The sequence below is a fragment of the Macaca fascicularis genome, chromosome 4, assembly GCF_037993035.2.
Source record: "Macaca fascicularis isolate 582-1 chromosome 4, T2T-MFA8v1.1".
In the NCBI taxonomy this organism is placed as follows: Eukaryota; Metazoa; Chordata; class Mammalia; order Primates; family Cercopithecidae; genus Macaca; species Macaca fascicularis.
The window spans coordinates 121,494,300-121,513,583 of NC_088378.1; the positions used below are offsets into that span (position 1 = coordinate 121,494,300).

Sequence of the window (19,284 nt, forward strand, 5' to 3'; positions counted from 1 at the left end):
ACATACACACACAGTCCATGACTCTCTGCTCCAAGGATTCTCCATCACACTAATAAGAAAACACAAATCTTTTCAATACCTTGCTTTTCTGTCTGTCTTTCCCTCCCACCATTGTCTCCTTAGCTTGTTCTCTTCTAGCCACATTGACCTTCTGGTTGGTTCGGTGACAAGAATTGTTTTTTCCCTCTTGAAATGTGATTATGATGCAACAAACACCTTCTCTAGACTTCATATGACTAGTAGCTTTCTTCTTATATATTAATTCATCTAACGGAGTTTATTTGAATTAACGCTTTCTTCTTGTTCTATTTCCTTTTCCTGTTTTAGTTTTCTTCATAGTCCTTATCACTTTTTGACCCCATGTTATACATTAAATTGTCTATTTGTTTCCATGGATTCCCAGAATTATAAGTCCCATATGCACTGTTTCATTATTTGTGTATTTCACTACATTATTTATAGTACAAGGTCAAGACCAGCAAAAACTAGTTGTCTAGTAAATACTAAATGAATGAATGAATCACTAAATAAATGAGATAATTTCTTAAATATATTCCAAACTTGAATGTAATTTTTTTATTTGACTTTCTGTTTTACAATTGCCATGATCTTTGCTGTGTGTTCTGATTGTGCATTTTACATAGGACGCTATTCTATATTTGTTTTGTTTTTGTTTTTGAGACAGGGTCTCACTCCGTTGCCTAGACTAGAGTGCAGTGGCACAATCTTGTGTTACTGTACCCTCTGCCTCCTGGGTTCAAGTGATTCTCCCACTTCAGCCTCCTGAGTAGCTGAGACTACAGGTGAGTAGCACCATATCTGTCTAATCTGTGTAGTGTTGGTGGAGACAGGTTCTCCCTCTTCTGTTCAGGCTGGTCTCAAACTCCTGGACTCAAGCTGTCCTCCCGCGTTGACCTCCCAAAGTGCTGTAATTATGGGTATGAGCGACTGCGCCAGGTCCTATTCTGTTTTTGTTAATGAAACATGTTTTTGAGTATCTTTTAATTATAATTGAAATTTATTTTAAAAGTACAATTAAAATTATTTTTGTTTGCTGAGTCATTTAAATTTTTCTTTATTCCTTGTTTTTCTCTGATATATGACAATTGTTCTCAATTGTCTGATAATTCTTGGCTGTTTATTAAGTTATTCAACTCATTTTTTCCTCTATTCAGGATCTCTATTGAGCTGAGTAGAACTTTATTCCTTGGGGTGGCAGTACGAACCAAAGCAAGAAATGAAAGCAACGTGTTTCCACACATCTAAGAACTCAAAACAATTCCAAAAGCCACCATAATTGGTTTGACCTTATCCTTGTCCTGGAATTTTCAGTAATGGCGTTCCTGTAGAACAGGTTAAGCAGCACAGTTTCATTTAATGTATTTGTGATGATTCTGACCATATTACTGAAAGGTGTAACAGTGATACCAAGGGAGTTAACAATTGCAAAGGTGCATTATTCTCTTATTACTTGGTTGGGCTACTTTTTTTTTCTTTTTTTTTTTTTTTTTTTTGGTGAGACGGAGTCTCACTCTGTTGCCCAGGCTGGAGTGCAGTAAAGTCATCTTGGCTCACTGCAAGCTCGGCCTCCCAGGTTCATGCCATTCTCCTGCCTCAGCCACCCAAGTAGCTGGGACCACAGGCACCCGCCACCACGCCTGGCTAATTTTTGGATTTTTAGTAAAGACAGGGTTTCACCGTGTTAGCCAGGATGGTCTCAATCTCCTGAGCTGGTGATCTGCCCTCGTCGGCCTCCCAAAGTGCTGGGATTACAGGCGTGAGCTACCACGCCTGGCCTGGGCTACTGATTTTCTAAAATTAGAATGTATTAAAGTAAACCCACAAAATGAAATGTAGCCATATAAAATATAGACTTTAAGTTTTGACCAATGTGTGCACCTTTCTGGTCATCAACATGATCAATGTCGTGTTAACTGTACAATCAGTAAGATATTTCCATCACCATAAAAAATTTTCTCATATCTATTTGCCATCAGTTCCCCAACCTCTTGCCTCAGGAAACCAGCAGTCTGCTTTTTGTCCCCATTGATTCATTTCTCTTGTACTAGAAATCAATGTAGATGGAATCATACAGTATGCATTCTCTTTCATCTACCTTCTTTTCCTCACAACATTTTTTAGATTGATCCAAGCCATTGTGGGTATCAGTAGCTCATTACTCTTTATTGCTGAATAATATTTTGTCCTAGGATTATACCAAAATTTGTTTATCCATTCACTTGTTAATGTACATTTAACATGTTTCCAGTTAAGGGTTATTATTAATAAAGCTGTTATAAACATTTGTGGACAAATTTTTGTGCCAAATTATCTCCTTTATTTTGGGGGGATAAATACTTAAAAGGGGAATTGTTGAATTGTGTAGTAACTATATTTTTAATTTTGCAAAAATTTTCCAAACTCTTCTAATTGTGTCATTTTATATTAGCATAAGAGTTTCCATTGCTCCATGTCTTTACAAACACTTCATTTTGTCTCTCTCTCTCTATTTTTAACCATCCTGAGTGTTGTGTAATAGTATCTTATTTTGGTTTTCATTTGCTTATGCCTGATTACTAGTGATGTTGAGCACAATTTCATGTTGTCTTTTCATGTTGCCATTTCTATGTTGTCTTTTGTGAAATATCTATTCAAGTATCGATTACTTTTTTTTTTTAAATTGGGTTATTTGTCTTTATATTATAGAATTGGAGAAATTTTTTATATAATTTGAATACGAGTGCTTTGACTGATACATATATAGACAATATTTTTACTAGTGTGCTTGACTTCTCATTTTCTGAATGGTGTCTTTTGAAGGGAGGAAGTTTTTAATTTTGATGAAGTACCTTATATTATTATTTACATTATAGTTTGTGTGTTTTATGTCCTATGCAAGATATCCTTACCTACCCAATTTTATTAATACTTTTCCTTATATTTCCTTCTAGAAGATGTATACTTTTAGCTTGTGACTGCAGGTCTAGAATTGATTTTGAGTTATTTCTGTGTGGTGCAAAGTGAAGGTCAAAATTTATTTATTTATTTTCCAAAAAAATTATCCCACTTTTCTAGCCCCATTATTTTAAAAGATTATCTTTCTCCTCAATAATACATTGGCATATTTATTGAAATGAACTGACCTTACATGTGTAGGTTTATTTCTGGATCTATTGTCTGTTCTGTTCTACTGATGTATATATCTATCATGATGCAAATTTTATGCTTATACTAAGCCTGAAATGGGGTAGTGAGAATTCTTCAATTTTGTTCTTCTTTTTCACAATCGTTTTGGTCCTTGTAGGTTCTTTGTATTTTCTAAATTATCTTAGAATCTGCTTGGCAATTTCTGTAAAAATTATATGCTTTGACTTTGATAGGCATTGTATTGAAACCATAGATCAGTTTTGAAGAATTGCCATCTAATTGAGGTTTCTAATCCATGAGTATGTCATATTTTTCTACACAATTAGATATTATATAATTTGCCCCAGCAGTTTTCCGGGATATATATTTGTGTACAAATCTTCATGCCAAGTTATGCCTTTATTTCTTTGGGGTAAATACTTAAGAGTGGAATAGTTGGATTGTATGGTGTGTATATGTTTAATTTTGTAAGACATTTCCAAAGTATTTTTACAGGGAAATGTGCCATTTTATATTAGCATGAAAGTTTCTACTCCATGTCTTTACAAACACTTGATTTTGCCCATCTCTTTAGAGGGATTACACATCTTTTTTGATTGATAAATTTGTTAATAAATATATTAAGCTTTTGGCACTGCTAGAAATATTTTTTATTTCATTTTGTAATTGTGTGTTTCTTGTATTAGATATATAATTGATATTTATATGTTGACCTTGTATCCTGTGCCCATTGTTAAATTCTCTTATTACATCTAACAGATTTTTGAGAGCCCTTGGAATTTTATGCATATATGATCTCATATATGACCACAAAATCTCTTCCTTTCCAATATGTATATTTCTTACGTATTTTAATCTTTGTCACATTGTTTAGGAACTCCAGTGGAATATTTAATATAACTGATAACAAGGAGTATCTTTGCTTTTGTTTCTAGTCTTGGGTTGTAGAAGGTCACACTGACTTACACCATTTCATAACAGTGTAGGTCTTTTGTAAGCACTGTTTAACAGATTCAGGAAGTCTTCTGATAACACTAGTGTGCTAGGAGTTTTCATCAACAATTGATATTGAAATTTGTAAAATTCTTATTCTGTATCTATTGAGAGAATCATATGATCTTACATTTTAAATCTGTTAATATGGTCAGTTACATTTTTTGAGTTATAAATTTTAATCTGATATTACATTTCTATGATAAACAGGACTTGATCATAGTATACTATCCTTTGAATATAACTACTAGATTTGATTTGCTAATATTAAAAATGATTCTATGTATTCTATATACTCCTTCCTGTAATATAATAGCTATTTTACTATTTTTTTCTTGTGTTGATTTAGGTTATTTGTATCTTTTACAAATATTTTCGTATTGTATAAATTTATTAATATAGTCCTATATTTATTTTTGTATTTACTATATTTTTGTTTCTATATGTGTGGCGAGAACACTTAAGATTTACTCTCTTTTCAAATTTAAAGTATATAGTACAGTATTATTACCTGGAGTCACCATACAATACTTTAGATCTCCAGGACTTACTCATGGCGCATAACTGAAACATTGTATCCTTTGAGTAGCTTCTCCCAATTTGCCCCTTTCCTAACCTCCTGGTAACCATCATTCTACTCTCTATTTATGTGAATTTGACCATTTTAGGTTCCGCATTCAAGTAAGTACATACAATATAATTTGTCTTTCAATATCTGTCTTATTTTACTTAGCATTATATTATCCAGGCCCAACCATGTTGTTGTAAACGGCAGGATTTTCTTATTTTTAAGGCTGAATAATATTCCATTGCATGTACATACCTCACTTTATTTATTCATGATTCATAAACATTGAGGTTACTTCCATATCTTAACTGTTGTGAATATTGCTGCAACGAACATAAAGTGCAGATATCTTTTGGAAATACTGATTTCAATTTATTTGAATAAATACGCAGAGGTAGGATTGCTGAGTCATATGATAGTTCTATTTTCAGTTTTTTGAGGGAAACTTCATTCTGTTTTTTTATACTGGTTATGCCAACTTACATCACAACCAACAGTGTACAAGGATTCCCTTTTCTCTACATCTTTGCCAAGACTTTTGGTTGAATGTTTGTTTGTTTTGTAATAGCCGTCTTAACAGAGATGATACCTCCTTGTGATTTTGATTTGCATTTCCCTCATGATTAGTTATGTTGAGCACATTTTATATACTCATTATTTATTAGTATCTCTTCTTTGTAAAAATGTGTATTCAGGTCATTTGCCCATTTGTTAATTTGATTATTTCTTTTTGTGCTACTGAGTTCTATGAGTTTTTATATGTTTTGAATATTAACTCCTTATTAGATATATGGTTTGAAAATTTTTTCTTTGATTCTGTAGGTTGTCTTTTCATTTTATTGATTATCTCCCTGTCAGTATAGAAGCTTTTGAGTTTGATATAGTTCTACTTATTTATTTTTTCTTTTGTTGCTGTGCTTTTGAGATCATATCAAAAAAATTGTTGACAAGAAGAGTCAATATCAAGGAGGTCTTTTCTTATGTCTCCTTCTGAATGTTTTAGAATTTCATATCTTATATTTAATCCTTAAGTTATTTTGAGTTGACTCTTTTGTGTTTGGTGTAAGATAAAGTTCCAGTTTTATTCTTTTGCACAACGATATCGAGTTTCCCAACACTATTTATTAAAGAGACCATTCTTTCCCCATTTTGTATTCTTGGTACCTTTGTTAAAGATCAGTAGACTGTATGTGTGAGTTTATTTCTTGGATCTATTATGTTTCATGGGTCTATGTGTCTGTTTTTATGTTAATACCATACTGTTTTGATATAATAGCTTTGCAATATCATTTTAAATTAGGAAGTGTGATGCTTCCATGTTTGTTTTTCTTTCTAAGATTTTTTTGGCTTTTCTGGGGCTTTTGTGATTCCATACAAATTTTAGGATTGTGTTTTCTACTTCTTTGTAAAAAGCTATTGAAATTTTGGTAAGGATTACATCAAATCTGTAGATTATTTAGGGAACTATGGACATTTTTAAAATATTATTTTTTTCCAATATATAAACACAAAATATCTTTCCATGTATTTGTGTCTTCAGTTTATTTCATCAATGTTTTATAGTTTCAAGTGTACAAATCTTCACTTCCTTGGCTAAGTTTACTCCTATATATTTTGTTTTTATTTATGCTATTGTAAATGAGATTGTTTTCTTAATTTCTTTTATGGATATTTCATTGATAGCACATTGTAATGCAACTGGCTTTTATATGTTGATGTTTTATTCTACGATTTTATCAAATTCATGTATTAGTTTTAATTTAGTAGTTTTTTGGTGGAGTCTTTCAGGTTTTCTATGTATACAATCAGGTCATCTGTAAACATAGACAATTCATTTTTTTCTTTCCAATTTTGTTTTTTAACTTGTAGTGTCTTTGGCTTTGGTATCGGGGTAGTGCTCTCTTCATAGAATGAGTTTGGAAGTACTTTCTCCTCTTTAAATCTTTATAAAAGTTTAAGAATTACTGGCATTAATTCTTATTTAAATGTTTGTTAAAATTCACCAGTGAAGTCAACTGTTCCTGGGCTCTTATTTTTAAGAGGCCTTTGATTACTGATTCAATCTCTTTTCTTCTTTTTTGTCTGTTCATATTTTTTATTTCTTCATTATTCATACTTACTAAATTTCCATTGCAAATTAAGACATAGGCCAGGCATGCTGGCTTACACCTGTAATCCCAGCACATTGGGAGGCTGAGGCTGGCAGATTGCTTGAGCTCAGAAGTTCGAGACAAGCCTGAGCAATATGGCAAAACTCCGTCTTTACAAAATATATAAAAATTAGCCTGGTGTGGTGACATGCAGCTGTGCTTCCAGCTACGGGAGAGGCTGAGGTGGGAGGATAGCTTAAGCCTGGAAAGCAGAGGTTTCGGTGAGCGGAGATCTCGCCACTGCACTCCCTCCTGGGTGACAGAGTGAGACCTTGTCTCAAAATAAAAACAAAATAAATAACACAGATTCAGGGAAAAAGAAAAACGCTAATTATATAACCTAATGAGTTATTATAACATAAACACCCCTGTAAACATCATCAGGTCAAGTAATAGAACTTTGTAATCTACCCTAGAATACCTGTGCCCTATCCCAGTCACAAGCCACTACCTTCTCCTATAGGTAGCCAGTATTCTGACTTACATAGTATTTACTTGTTTGCATTTTTTAAATAATTTTTTTATCAAAAGGCACCTCCCAGGTGTTATAGTCATGCCAAGTTAAAAAAAAAAATAGGATCTTTGAAATCTCTTGATGTTCAGTTTCCTTACCAACCTTTTGTTTTACTAAATTGTTGAAAAACCCATGCTGAATTTCCTGTACAGATTCCAAAAATATGAATTGATCATATACTCATCGTGCAGTTTAACATGTTCCTGTCTGTATTTTTCCCAGTTTGGTTGTGAGATCTTGAAGCTGTTTTAGACTCAAGTTTAATCTTTTGGACCCAACCATAGGTGACACTTGACAAAAATACGAAAGTAAAAAGGAGTCTAGTTTTCTTGTTTTATGATGTTAGCAGCCATTAATGTTTATATCTATTCATTGGGGATTTAAAATGGTGATATTATAATTCTATCATTTATTTTTCTTTCATCAGTGAGAATCCTTTTACAAAAGCATACTTGTCCTAAGCTACTGTTTGGTTACCCTATGTGATGGTTTAAATTGGGAAGGCAAAATTTACAATTAATTCTTTTCCAGACTTCAAGGGAATAAATGGGTTCCCTGTCTTCTCTACCAAAGATGGCCATTTTTAAAAACATTATTATAAGCATGGATTTAAACATCTTATTTGATTCCAATCCACTGCAATTTTTATCATTACTGAAGTTCAAAATCTCCCGTATTTGGTCAGTAGGAGCCTTTTTCAAGTTGATCCCTAAGTTCTCCAGGAGTCATCAATAGTGTTCCTACTATCTGATAGGATAAAATATTCCAGGCTCAAATTGTACATTTGACTTTCAAACTGGAAATAGACCTTTTTTCTAATAAGTTTTTTTTTTTAAATTTAATGTCAATACTTCCAATCCAAATTCAGGAGTATAAATTTTTATCTCATAGTATTGCATCTGCATTCTCTTACTTCCACGGTAATGATCTTAGTTCTCAAGTATAGAGAGATGATAGGTTCAGAATATTCCATAATTACTCATAATTACAAAATGTACTGCCAATATGGCAGGAGTATTATTCCCATTCTTCCCGGTATTTTTCAGTTTTACTATATCTGACTGTCAGAGCTGTAGTCATTGCACACTATACTCTTACCTCTTAGCTCTTATGTAGCTGTAGGTCTATATTTACAGTTAACTATGTATTTAATATTCATGGCTAGTCCTATGTTAACATCTCTCTAATTGTTTGGTTACCTGAAGTATGTTCTCTGGTATCAGGAATAATGTGAGTTCCCTGAGTTCTTACCTAATAGCAGTTTGTCTGTGCCACCTTTACACTTAAAAATCTGTTTTACTGATTGTAAAATCCTTTTTCCGTACAACATTTTCTTGAATATTTAAATGTTTATCTAGTTTTCTGAGATAAAATGTTAAAAATTCTTGTGATAATGAAATTTTCTTTTTCTTATAAATTAGGTATTACTTTACAAAGAAAATAAAATGCCCAGGAATACAGCTAACCAAGGAGGTGATATATATCTACAAGGAGAACTACAATATATTGCTGAAAGAAATTAGACAACACAAATCAATGGAAAAATGTTCCATGCTCATGAACAGTAAGAATCAATATTGTTAAAATAACCTTACTACCCAAAGCAATTTACAGTTTCAGTACTATTCCTATCAAACTACCAATGTCATTCTTCACAGAATTAGGAAAAAGTATTCCAAAATTTATATGGAAACAAAATAGGGCTCAGATAGCCAAAGCAATCCTAAGCAAAAAGAACAAAACTGGAGGTATCACACTACCTGACTTCAAACTATACTATAAAGCTACAGTAACCAAAGCAGCATGGTACAGGAACAAAAACAGACATATAGGCCAATGGAACAGAATAGAAAACTCAGAAATAAAGCTGTACCCCTGCAACTATCTGGTCTTCAACAAGGCTGACAAAAACAAGCAATGAGGAAAGAACTCCCTATTCAAGAAACAATGCCAGGATAACCATCTAGCCATATGCAGATGATTGAAGCTGAACTCCTACCTTTCACCATATACAAAAATAATCTCAGAATGGATTAAAGATTTAAATATAAGACCTCAAACTATAAAAATCCTAGAAGACAACCTAGGCAATAATCTTGACATTGGCCTTAGGAAAGAATTTGACTAACTCCTCAAAAGCAATTGCAACAAAACCAAAAATTGACAACTGGGATCTAATTAAACTCAAAAGCTTCTGCACGGCAAAATAAACTATCATCAGAGTATACAGACAACTTACAGAGAAGAAGATCTTTGCAAAGTATACATCCAAAAAAGCCGTAATAACCAGAATCTATAAGGAACTTAAATAAATCAACAAGCAAAAAAAAAAATCCCATTTAAAATAGGCAAAGATATGAAAAGACGCTTCTCAAAAGAAGACATACAAGTGGCTAGCAAACATCAAAAAATGCTTAGCATCACTAATCATCAGAGAAATGCAAATCAAAACCATGATGACATACCAACTCACACCAGTCAGAATTGCTATTATTTAAAAAAAAAGCACCACCCCCCACCACCACCAAAACAAAACAAAACAAAACAAAAACCAGATACTGGTGAGGCTACAGAGAAAAGGGAATGCTTGTACACTGTTGGTGGAACTGTAAATTAATCCAACCACTGTGGAAGGAAATTTGGAGATTTCTCAAAGAACATAGAACTACCATTCAACCCAGCAATCCCATTGCTGGGTGTAAACCCAAAAGAAAATAAATCATTCTACCAAAAATACACATGCAGTCTCCTAGGGTCATCATTGTGCTATTCACAATATCAAAGATATGGAATCAATCCAGAAGCCGATAAATGGTAGGTTGGTAGGTTGGATAAAGTAAATATGATACATATACACCATGGAATATTAACGCAGCCACAAAAAGAATGAAATTATGTTCTTTGTGACAACATGGATACAACTGTAGGCCATTATCTTAAGCGAATTAATGTAGAAACAGGAAACCAAATACCACAAATTTTCGCTTATAAGTGGGAGCTAAACATTGTAAACACATGGAGATAAATATGGGAACAATAGACACTATGGACCAGTAGAGTGAGTAGGGAGGGAGGGGGTGTGTGTTGAAAAACTACCTATTGCACACTATGCTTACTACCTGGGTGATGGGATCAGTACGCCAAACCTCAGCCTCACAGACTATTCCCATGTAACAAAACTGTACATGTAAGCCCTGTATCTAAAATAAAAGTTAAAATTTAAAATATTTATGTCAAAAAGAATGTAAGTACACACTTAAAGCTTCATAAAATATTTGTATATCTGATTATTATCATGTTAAATCGAGCAATTATGGTTGATATTTAACATATAATTTCTTGTCGGAAATTTTATTTCTATATTAGTATGTACTCTTTAAAGAGAAGTATATCTGTGTGGCAAACATGTCTTCTTAATTAAGTGCCTTAAAATTTTGCTTGTTTAGGAATATGTATTTGCTTGCAAATTGTTTTAATTAATATTGACATAGTTTAAATTAATAAGTCAGACTTAACTGCCTAACAATTTTAAAAAAATTTTTTTGACATAACCAAACAATAAAATTTTGTTGTCAAGATTTAAAAATAAATAAATAAATTAGGTATTCTTTTTATCTAAATGCACAAAGAAACTTTTTTCCTTAATGTTTATTAATTTTTTAAGGTGCTGTTTGTCTAGGTCAAAATTATCAGGTTTGTAGTTTACTTCCAAATAATATTATTTTTCAGTTGATTTTGGATTTCATTTATTTTCTTCTTGTATTTTCCTTAAAATGTAAGCTGTTATAGTTATTAACTCATGTGTTCTGTATAGTTTGGTCTTCCTTTCTAAAATGACTTTCTCTTATTTGTTATTAGTAACACTGTTTTGTATTCTCTTTTTTAAATTTTTCTAATTCTGATTTATATTATTCTTTTATATTTGCTATTAAAATCTTAAGCTCTTTTAGTTTTCTTTAAAATATAATTTGTTCTGTTTGTCAGCAAATCTCATTTGTATATTTTTATTTTCTATAAGAATTTTGGTTTGCTTCTTCCTCTTTTTTTCGTAATATAAATTTACATGGAATGTAACCTTGATCATTTCTGTTGCTAATTTTTATATGAAATTATACTTTTCATGCTCCTAAAATGAGGGAGACATTAGGAAAACCTTTTCAACAATATAAAACCCCATTTTCTGTTTTTATTTCCTTACTGTGTTCCTCTCAATTTTGGTTTTGACCTTCTCTCCTTTTATCTTGAGTTCACAGGGGCTAGACTGCTCCAATCCTTTTTGTCCTTCTTATAATGGACATTTTTGCACTCACCTTTTGTAGGAGAGAGCAAATCTCTACTTAGTTCTAGTTCCTGTTTTCAAATTGGTGGTTATCTTATTCTTGAGTTCATGAGCCTTTGCCTCCATTACCTCTGTCTTCCCTATAAAAATATCATACTGAGTGGGCAAAACCTGGAAGCATTCCCTTTGAAAACCAGCACAAGACAAGGATGCCCTCTCTCTCCATTCCTATTCAACATAGTGTTGGAAGGTCTGTCCAGGGCAATCAGGAAAGAGAAAGAAATAAAGGGTATTCAAATAGGAAGAGAGGAAGTCAAATTGTCTCTGTTTGCAGATGACATGATTGTGTATTTAGTAAAACCCATCGTCTCAGCCCAAAATATCCGTAAGCTGATAAGCAACTTCAGCAAAGTCTCAGGATACAAAAGCATTGTGCAAAAATCACAAGCATTCCTATACACCAATAATAGATAAACAGAGAGCCAAATCATGAGTGAACTCCCATTCACAATTGCTGCAAAGAGAATAAAATACCTAGGAATACAACTTGCAAGAGATGTGAAGGACTTCTTCAAGGACAATTACAAACCACTGCTCAAGGAAATAAGAGAGGACACAAACAAATAGAAAAACATTCCGATAGGAAGAATCAATGTTGTGAAAAATGGCCATATTGCCTCAGGTAATTTATAGATTCAATGTTATCTCCATCAAGCAACCATTGACTTTCTTCACAGTATTAGAAGAAAAAAAAAAAGTGCTTTAAATTTCATATTGAACCAAAAAAGAGCCCATATAGCCAAGACAATCCTAAGCAAAAAGAACATAGCATCATGCTACCTGACTTCAAACTATACTACAAGGCTACAGTAGCCAAAACAGCATGATACTGGTACCAAAGCATATAGACCAATGGAACAGAACAGAGGCCTCAGAAATAACACCACACATTGACAACCATCTGATCTTTAACAAACCTTAAACAAACAAGAAATGGGGAAAGGATTCCCTATTTCTTAAATGGTGTTGGGAAAACCGGTTAGCCATATGCAGAAAACTGAAACTGGACCCCTTCCTTACACATTATAAAAAATTAACTCAGATGGGTTAAAGACTTAAATATAAGACCTGAAACCATAAAAACCCTAGAAGAAAACCTAGGCAATACCATGCAGAACATAGGCATGGGCAAAGGCTTCATAACTAAAACAGCAAAGCAATGGCAACAAAAGCCAAAATTGACAAATGGGATATAATAAACTAAAGAGCTTATGCACAGCAAAAGAAACTATCATCAGAGTCAACAGGCAACTTACAGAATGGGAGAAAATTTTTACAATCTATCCATCTGACAAAGGGCTAATATCCAGAATCTACGAGGAACTTAATCAAATTGACAAGGGAAAAAAACAGACAATCTAATCAAAAAGTGGGTGAAGGATATGAACAGACGCTTCTCAAAAGATGACATTTATGTGGCCAAAAATCATATGAAAAAAAGCTCATTATCACTGGTCATTAGAGAAATGCAAATCAAAACCACAATGAGATGCCATCTTATACCAGTTAGAATGACGATCATTAAAAAGTCAGAAAACAACAGATGCTAGAGATGATGTGGAGAAACAGGAACTCTTTTACACTGTTGATGGGAGTGTAAATTAGTTCAACAATTGTGGAAGACAGTGTGGTGATTCCTCAAAGATCTAGAACCAGAAATAGCATTTGACCCAGCAATCCCATTACTGGGTATATATCCAAAGGATTATAAATTATTCTACTATAAAGACACATGCACACATATGTTTATTGCAGAACTGTTCGCAATAGCAAAGACTTGGAACCAACCCAAATGCCCATCAGTGATAGACTAGATAAAGAGAATGTGGCACATACACAAGATGGAATACTATGCAGCCATATTAAAGGATGAGTTAATGTCCTTTGCAGGGACATAGATGAAGCTGGAAACCATCATTCTCAGCAGACTAACAAAAGAACAGAAAACCAAACACCACATGTTCTCACTCATAAATGGGAGTTGAACAATGAGAATACATGAACACAGAGAGGGAAACATCACACACCAGGGCCTGTTGGGGGGTGAAGGGCTAGGAGAGGGATAGCATTAGGAGAAATACTTGATATAGATGACTGGTTGATGGGTGCAGCAAACCACCATGGCACGTGTGTACCTATGTAACAAACCTGCACATGCACCCCAGAGTTTTAAGTATAATAAAAAATATTTTTTTAAAAAAAAGAAATGCCATACAGTATGATTGAGTTTTTTTTCCCCACACCCTCCTTTCTAATTTTGTTTTAAATAATGTCTTGTGTTTTAGCTTTTGCTATCTACTTGCTTTGTCAGTTTTATGTGAATTGAAAAGATTGAAAGGCTATGCTGGTCAGGAACGGTGGCTCACGCCTGTAATCCCAACACTTTGGGAGGCCAAGGCAGGTAGATCACGAGGTCAGGAGTTCAATATTAGCCTGGCCAAGATAGTGAAACCTTGTCTCTAAAAAAATACAAAACTTAGCCAGGCGTGGTGGCGCATGCCTGTAATCCCAGCTACTCAGGAGGCTGAGGTAGAGAATTGCTTGAACCAGGGAGACGGAGGTTGCAGTGAACCAAGATCCTGCCACTGCACTCCAACCAGACGACAGAGTGAAACTCCTTCTCAACTCCATCTCAACAACAAAAAAAAAAAAAAAAAAGAAAGAAAAAAAGAAAAGCTATGCTGTCACACTATCATCTCTCCAGGATCCCTTTATTTTTTAGTTTAAATAAATTCTATTCCCTTTCGTATTATCCCTCATCCACTTCCAAACTTTCCCAAAATGTTATTTTGATATACCTTAGAATGGAGCTATGTTAATGTGTATAATACGGTCTGTAAAGTTTTATATCTTCTGCAGAATGAAAATTCTATGCATCAAGATTTATTGATGTTGTTCACATATACTCAATGTTATGTAACTAAATATATATACTACAATTAATTTTTCAGTTGAATCATTTGGATTGCTTATGCTATGTTTAACAGAGCACTTATTGTTTCATTGGAGCTACGCTTAATTTTTTAAATACTAAATGTTGCATATTGCTCTACATTGGTCTTAGTGTATAAGAAGAGGTATACCTTATAATAGTATGCTCTTCATAGAAAGCATAACATTTCTTGAAATTTCAAAAAGCATAGGTAAGTACTTATTAATAAACTGAGCATATTAGAGAATCTTAGAGTTATGATACAGGCAACAAGGAAACAAGGAGAAATGTGTTCCACTTCCCTTCTTCTCAATTGTCTTTTGCTCTAATTCCTTTGTGATTTTCTGTTTCTTCATGACTTTGTCTCAGAATTCCTGTTGCCTTTGCATCTTAAGCTGCAAATACTCACAGAAAAGACTGGGATTCTTGCTACAGTGACTGACATTACCTTGAATTTCTGTTGCCATACCTGTGCCTTGCAGTTTGGCAGTATGAGAGTCATTGGTAGGATGTTTTGTCTAAATGGGACAGCCACATTTGAAGTTGCATAGTCTATAACCTCCAGTAAAGTGTACATGTTGGATAGTTATGCATCATAGTACAAAGATATGTATGGTATTATATAATATATTATATATATAATATATTCCCTTCATTGTTTCTATGCTACCGAATGCATGTCTAGACATCCTACCAAATGTCAATGCAAGCATGGATCTTCTGTGCACAGGTCTCAAGTGATCAGGGCTTGTCTGCAATGCCACTCTTAAACAGTCAGATCAATACAGTCACACTATTATTGTTTGTTTGTTTATTTTTTTCCACTTTGCTAACAGAAAATGTTATCTGAATACAAGATTTCTTTTTGTTTTCTAAGCAGAAAGTAACATATGACCAGAACTCAAGAGGGAAAAAGTTAGCTGATGAATAAATGCCCAAGAACTTGGGAAGGAAGTATATATTTTTATTACCCACTAAGCCACGATAAGGGTTATTATCATGAGATAATCATTCCTCTGGAGCAATACGAGACAGGGGACACAGCTGAGTGCGATCATGCCCATGGGATGTGATTAGCTCATGATAACAGCATCCCCTGAACTCATTGCTATTATGAAATGTCTATTTCCCCCCATTTTCTATATATAAATAAATGATTTTGGCGGACAGATTCAATTCCCACAAACTGCAAGTTTGCATTAAAATGCTTCAGCTGTGAGATTCACAGATATTAATTTACCCTTTTGGAATGTTGAACAGTCAATCAGAATCTTTCTTCGTCTCAAGCTGTTTTATGATATTATTACAATGTATTTTGCGACGGAACGGCGGGTAAAGCAAGTTTCAGAGAAATAGGCTTGTTTGGGCTCGATTTAGTTGCTTGAGGGAAACCTCTACATAAAATGACTCTGCCTGCTCACTAAGGCATCCTAACTTTCTCATTATTTTTTTCCTGCCTGACTCAATTTCTTTGCTGCATTTTAGAAGTCTGAAGTTCATTCCTCTAACTAGATTAATAAAAGCAGATTTCTCATTTCATATTTCAGAATTGACAGAGGAAATACTGCCCTGGTAATGTCAGAGTGAAGTGAGAAAATACTAGTCCCAAATTTGGGATTTTAAAATTAACTTTGAAATCGGATTGATTTTTGGATTTATCAATAAATGAGAAGTTTTGATATAATAACAAGACTGGCGGGTATGTATACTTTATTATAAATTTATTTGAAGTTTGTGAAAATAGCACAATTAATTTATAAAAATTAAAAAGTCAGGCTGGGTGCAGTGGTTCACGCTTGTAATCCCCACACTTTGGGAAACTGAGCCAAGAGGATTGCTTTGAGGCCGGGAGTTTGAGACCAGCCTGGGCAACATAGTGAGACCCCCATCTCTACAAAAAAATTAGCCAGAATAGGTAGTATGTGCCTGAAGGCTACTCAGGAGGTGGAAGTGAGAGTATTGCTTGAACCCAGGAGTTCGATGCTGCAGTGAGCTAAGAAGGTGCCACTGCACTCTTACCTGGGTGACAGAGTAAGACCCCATCTCTCTAAAAAAAAAAAAAAAAAAAGTCAATGTCATTTCCATCAGCTAAAGAATGTTGGGTAATAATCTCCTTGGCCATGCTTATGAAAAGCAGAAACATAAACTAGATTATCATAGACTACTAAAGCATTTTTTTCTCTATATTAAAAAATATTTGTGGCACATGTGTTAATAGTATTAGAATGAATATCTGGTGTAAAAAATAAGGATTGAATCTAAAAACTAAAGAAAGGAAAAAGTGGCATCTTCTTTTTCTTCAAATATATTTTATGGTTGTGGTCAGGCAACCTTTTTCTCATTCCATACATGTATGTGTTGTTCTAATTTTTAGGAGAACATACAAGCAGTCATCATTTAATTAGAGAGTGTACTTAATTAAGCAATACAAAATTTGCTGCTTATCATTATTCTTCTTCTCTATGAATGTTATTACTTTTATGGTGTGAATGATGAAAGAAGCTTGCTTCACACCACATTAAGCCAGAAGAGGAAGGAGCTCATGCACTAACTTACACAGAGCATCTGATAAAAATACAAATTCAGTGATCAACTCTGGAATTATCAAGTGGACATAAATGAATAGTGTTATGATATGAATTTAAAGTATAAGTATTAGTAATGTTTCATGAGTTATTAGAGTTACATTTTTCTTTTTGTTAAAAAGTCTTGGAATGAAATTCTGGCTTGTGTTCTGAAAAGGAAATTTCCTTCCTATTGTGACTGTCAGTTTTATGTGTGAATTTGACTAGTCTGAAGTATTCAGTTATTCAATCAAGTAGAATATTAAATCGATTTTTATATAATTTCTTATATGAATATTTTAGAGGGTCTTGACTAGGTGTCCTTTTGTAGCATTGAATGGGATATTCATGGGGATGTTAAAATAAGTAGGTTTTCTTTTTCAGTGATACAATTGTCAAATCGAAGATATTTTTGATATTTTGATTGTCTAATTTTCCTTTCCACCTTTTATTTTTCTCTTTCAAGCTGCATTTGGACATTGTGCAAATTATTTTTTGGGCCCTATGATTAAAGATTTCTGAGGTCACATCAAAACAGGAGGTTGAAAATGCTAGTTAAAATAGTTGGGTAATAAAAAAGATGTTAAATGCCATCTTCTTACCCTAAAAATAGGATTTTCTTTTTTTTTTTTTTTTTTTTGAAGACTGAAATTTGGAGAACTTAAAAAAATGGTGCTAAGTTTGGTGAAAGTAGAAAGATATATGGAAGGCTAGGTTACATGTATAGTATTTGATTATATATCATAGGTGTCAAGAACATTCTGGAATCATGGTTCTAACACAGATTCTAGACATCTCCTAGTCCAACCCCTTGAGGTAAGCGATGTTAAATACTAACAATTCAGGAGTTAATGATCACAAAGTCCATTTTTAAAATATGTAGGATAAATTATTAAAGAACTTTCTCACGTTGGTTTTGCATGCATTTTACCTACAAGTTTTTATAGTTTACCTAAAGCATTCTGATGTTTATATCAAGTATGGAATAAAATATGAATTTGCACAATTAATATGTATATATAGATAGATAAATGTAATATGTGGTAATTGGAACAGATCTCTACTTAGAGAGTTCAGTAGTAGGCAGGGTTTGAAAGTCAATAATTTATAAATGAAGCTGATAAATAGAACACATTAATTCAAGATACAGCAGACAGCTGAGAACTGAAAAAGCTAACACTTCAACAGCTACCTTCTTTTAGTCACGTTATAATTTTCTATGCTGCATAATGTAGTCCTTCCCTCTCCCAGAGGTACCAATAGAGGCTGGAACTAGAAAGATTAAAATATTACCTCTAACAGTATGTAAAAGTTGATTTGTAATTTAAAAAAAAGCAATTATTTTCATTAGTCAACATATTTCTGTTCTCTCATCCCACCCTCATCTCAAATTTTGAGCATGAATATTAGAAAATTTAAGTTAAAAAAACCCTAGAAAATATGAATAAATTCTGAATTATATGTTTTATTTTCATGCGTAGATATAACTATTACCATGAAAATATGTTAACCTAATGAATCCCAAAAAATAGGATGAATATAATGAGAATTTGTCATTGTACTAAAACTAAATTTATGACACCATACTTTCACCTTTAATATCATTTCCTCTTTATTGTCAAGAAATGTATCTAAGCAAATTCTCATAGAACACTAGTCATAGCAAACAAAGCTTTCATAGCAGTAATCTTGAAAAACAAAGCCTTTTGGTGTATATTCTTCTTACTTTTAAAAGTAAATATTAAAACATATTACAATAACAAAATGGGTTAACTTTGTTTAACATAGGGTTTCCTACATTCATTTGACCACAGAATGCCACACCTGTACCTCTCCCGCCAACACCATTAATACCAGTCAACTGATGTTTCCACAAATCACTTTGGGAAATCTAGTGTTGGCCTAGATTGTTGGTGGAATTAGAGGAAGAGTCAGTCCTATTTTTCCATAAAGGGCCAAATAGTGAAGATTTTATAATCTGTAGGCCACATATGGTGTGTGTTTCATATTTGCTTCTGGAGTTACAACACTTCAAAAATGTAGAAAACGTTTTTTGCTTGAGAGTCAGTAGGATGCA

General features: G+C 33.3%; 1 long non-coding RNA gene across 1 annotated transcript in view; it reads left to right on the plus strand.

Annotated features, from left to right (window-relative positions):
- LOC102125089 (uncharacterized) overlaps positions 1–19,284 on the plus strand; it is a 145,068-nt gene that overhangs the window by 112,648 nt on the left and 13,136 nt on the right. The window contains exons 2-3 of the long non-coding RNA XR_010586384.2: positions 686–803; positions 16,191–16,342. This is a non-coding gene — a long non-coding RNA (uncharacterized lncRNA). The remainder of the gene's footprint in view (positions 1–685; positions 804–16,190; positions 16,343–19,284) is intronic.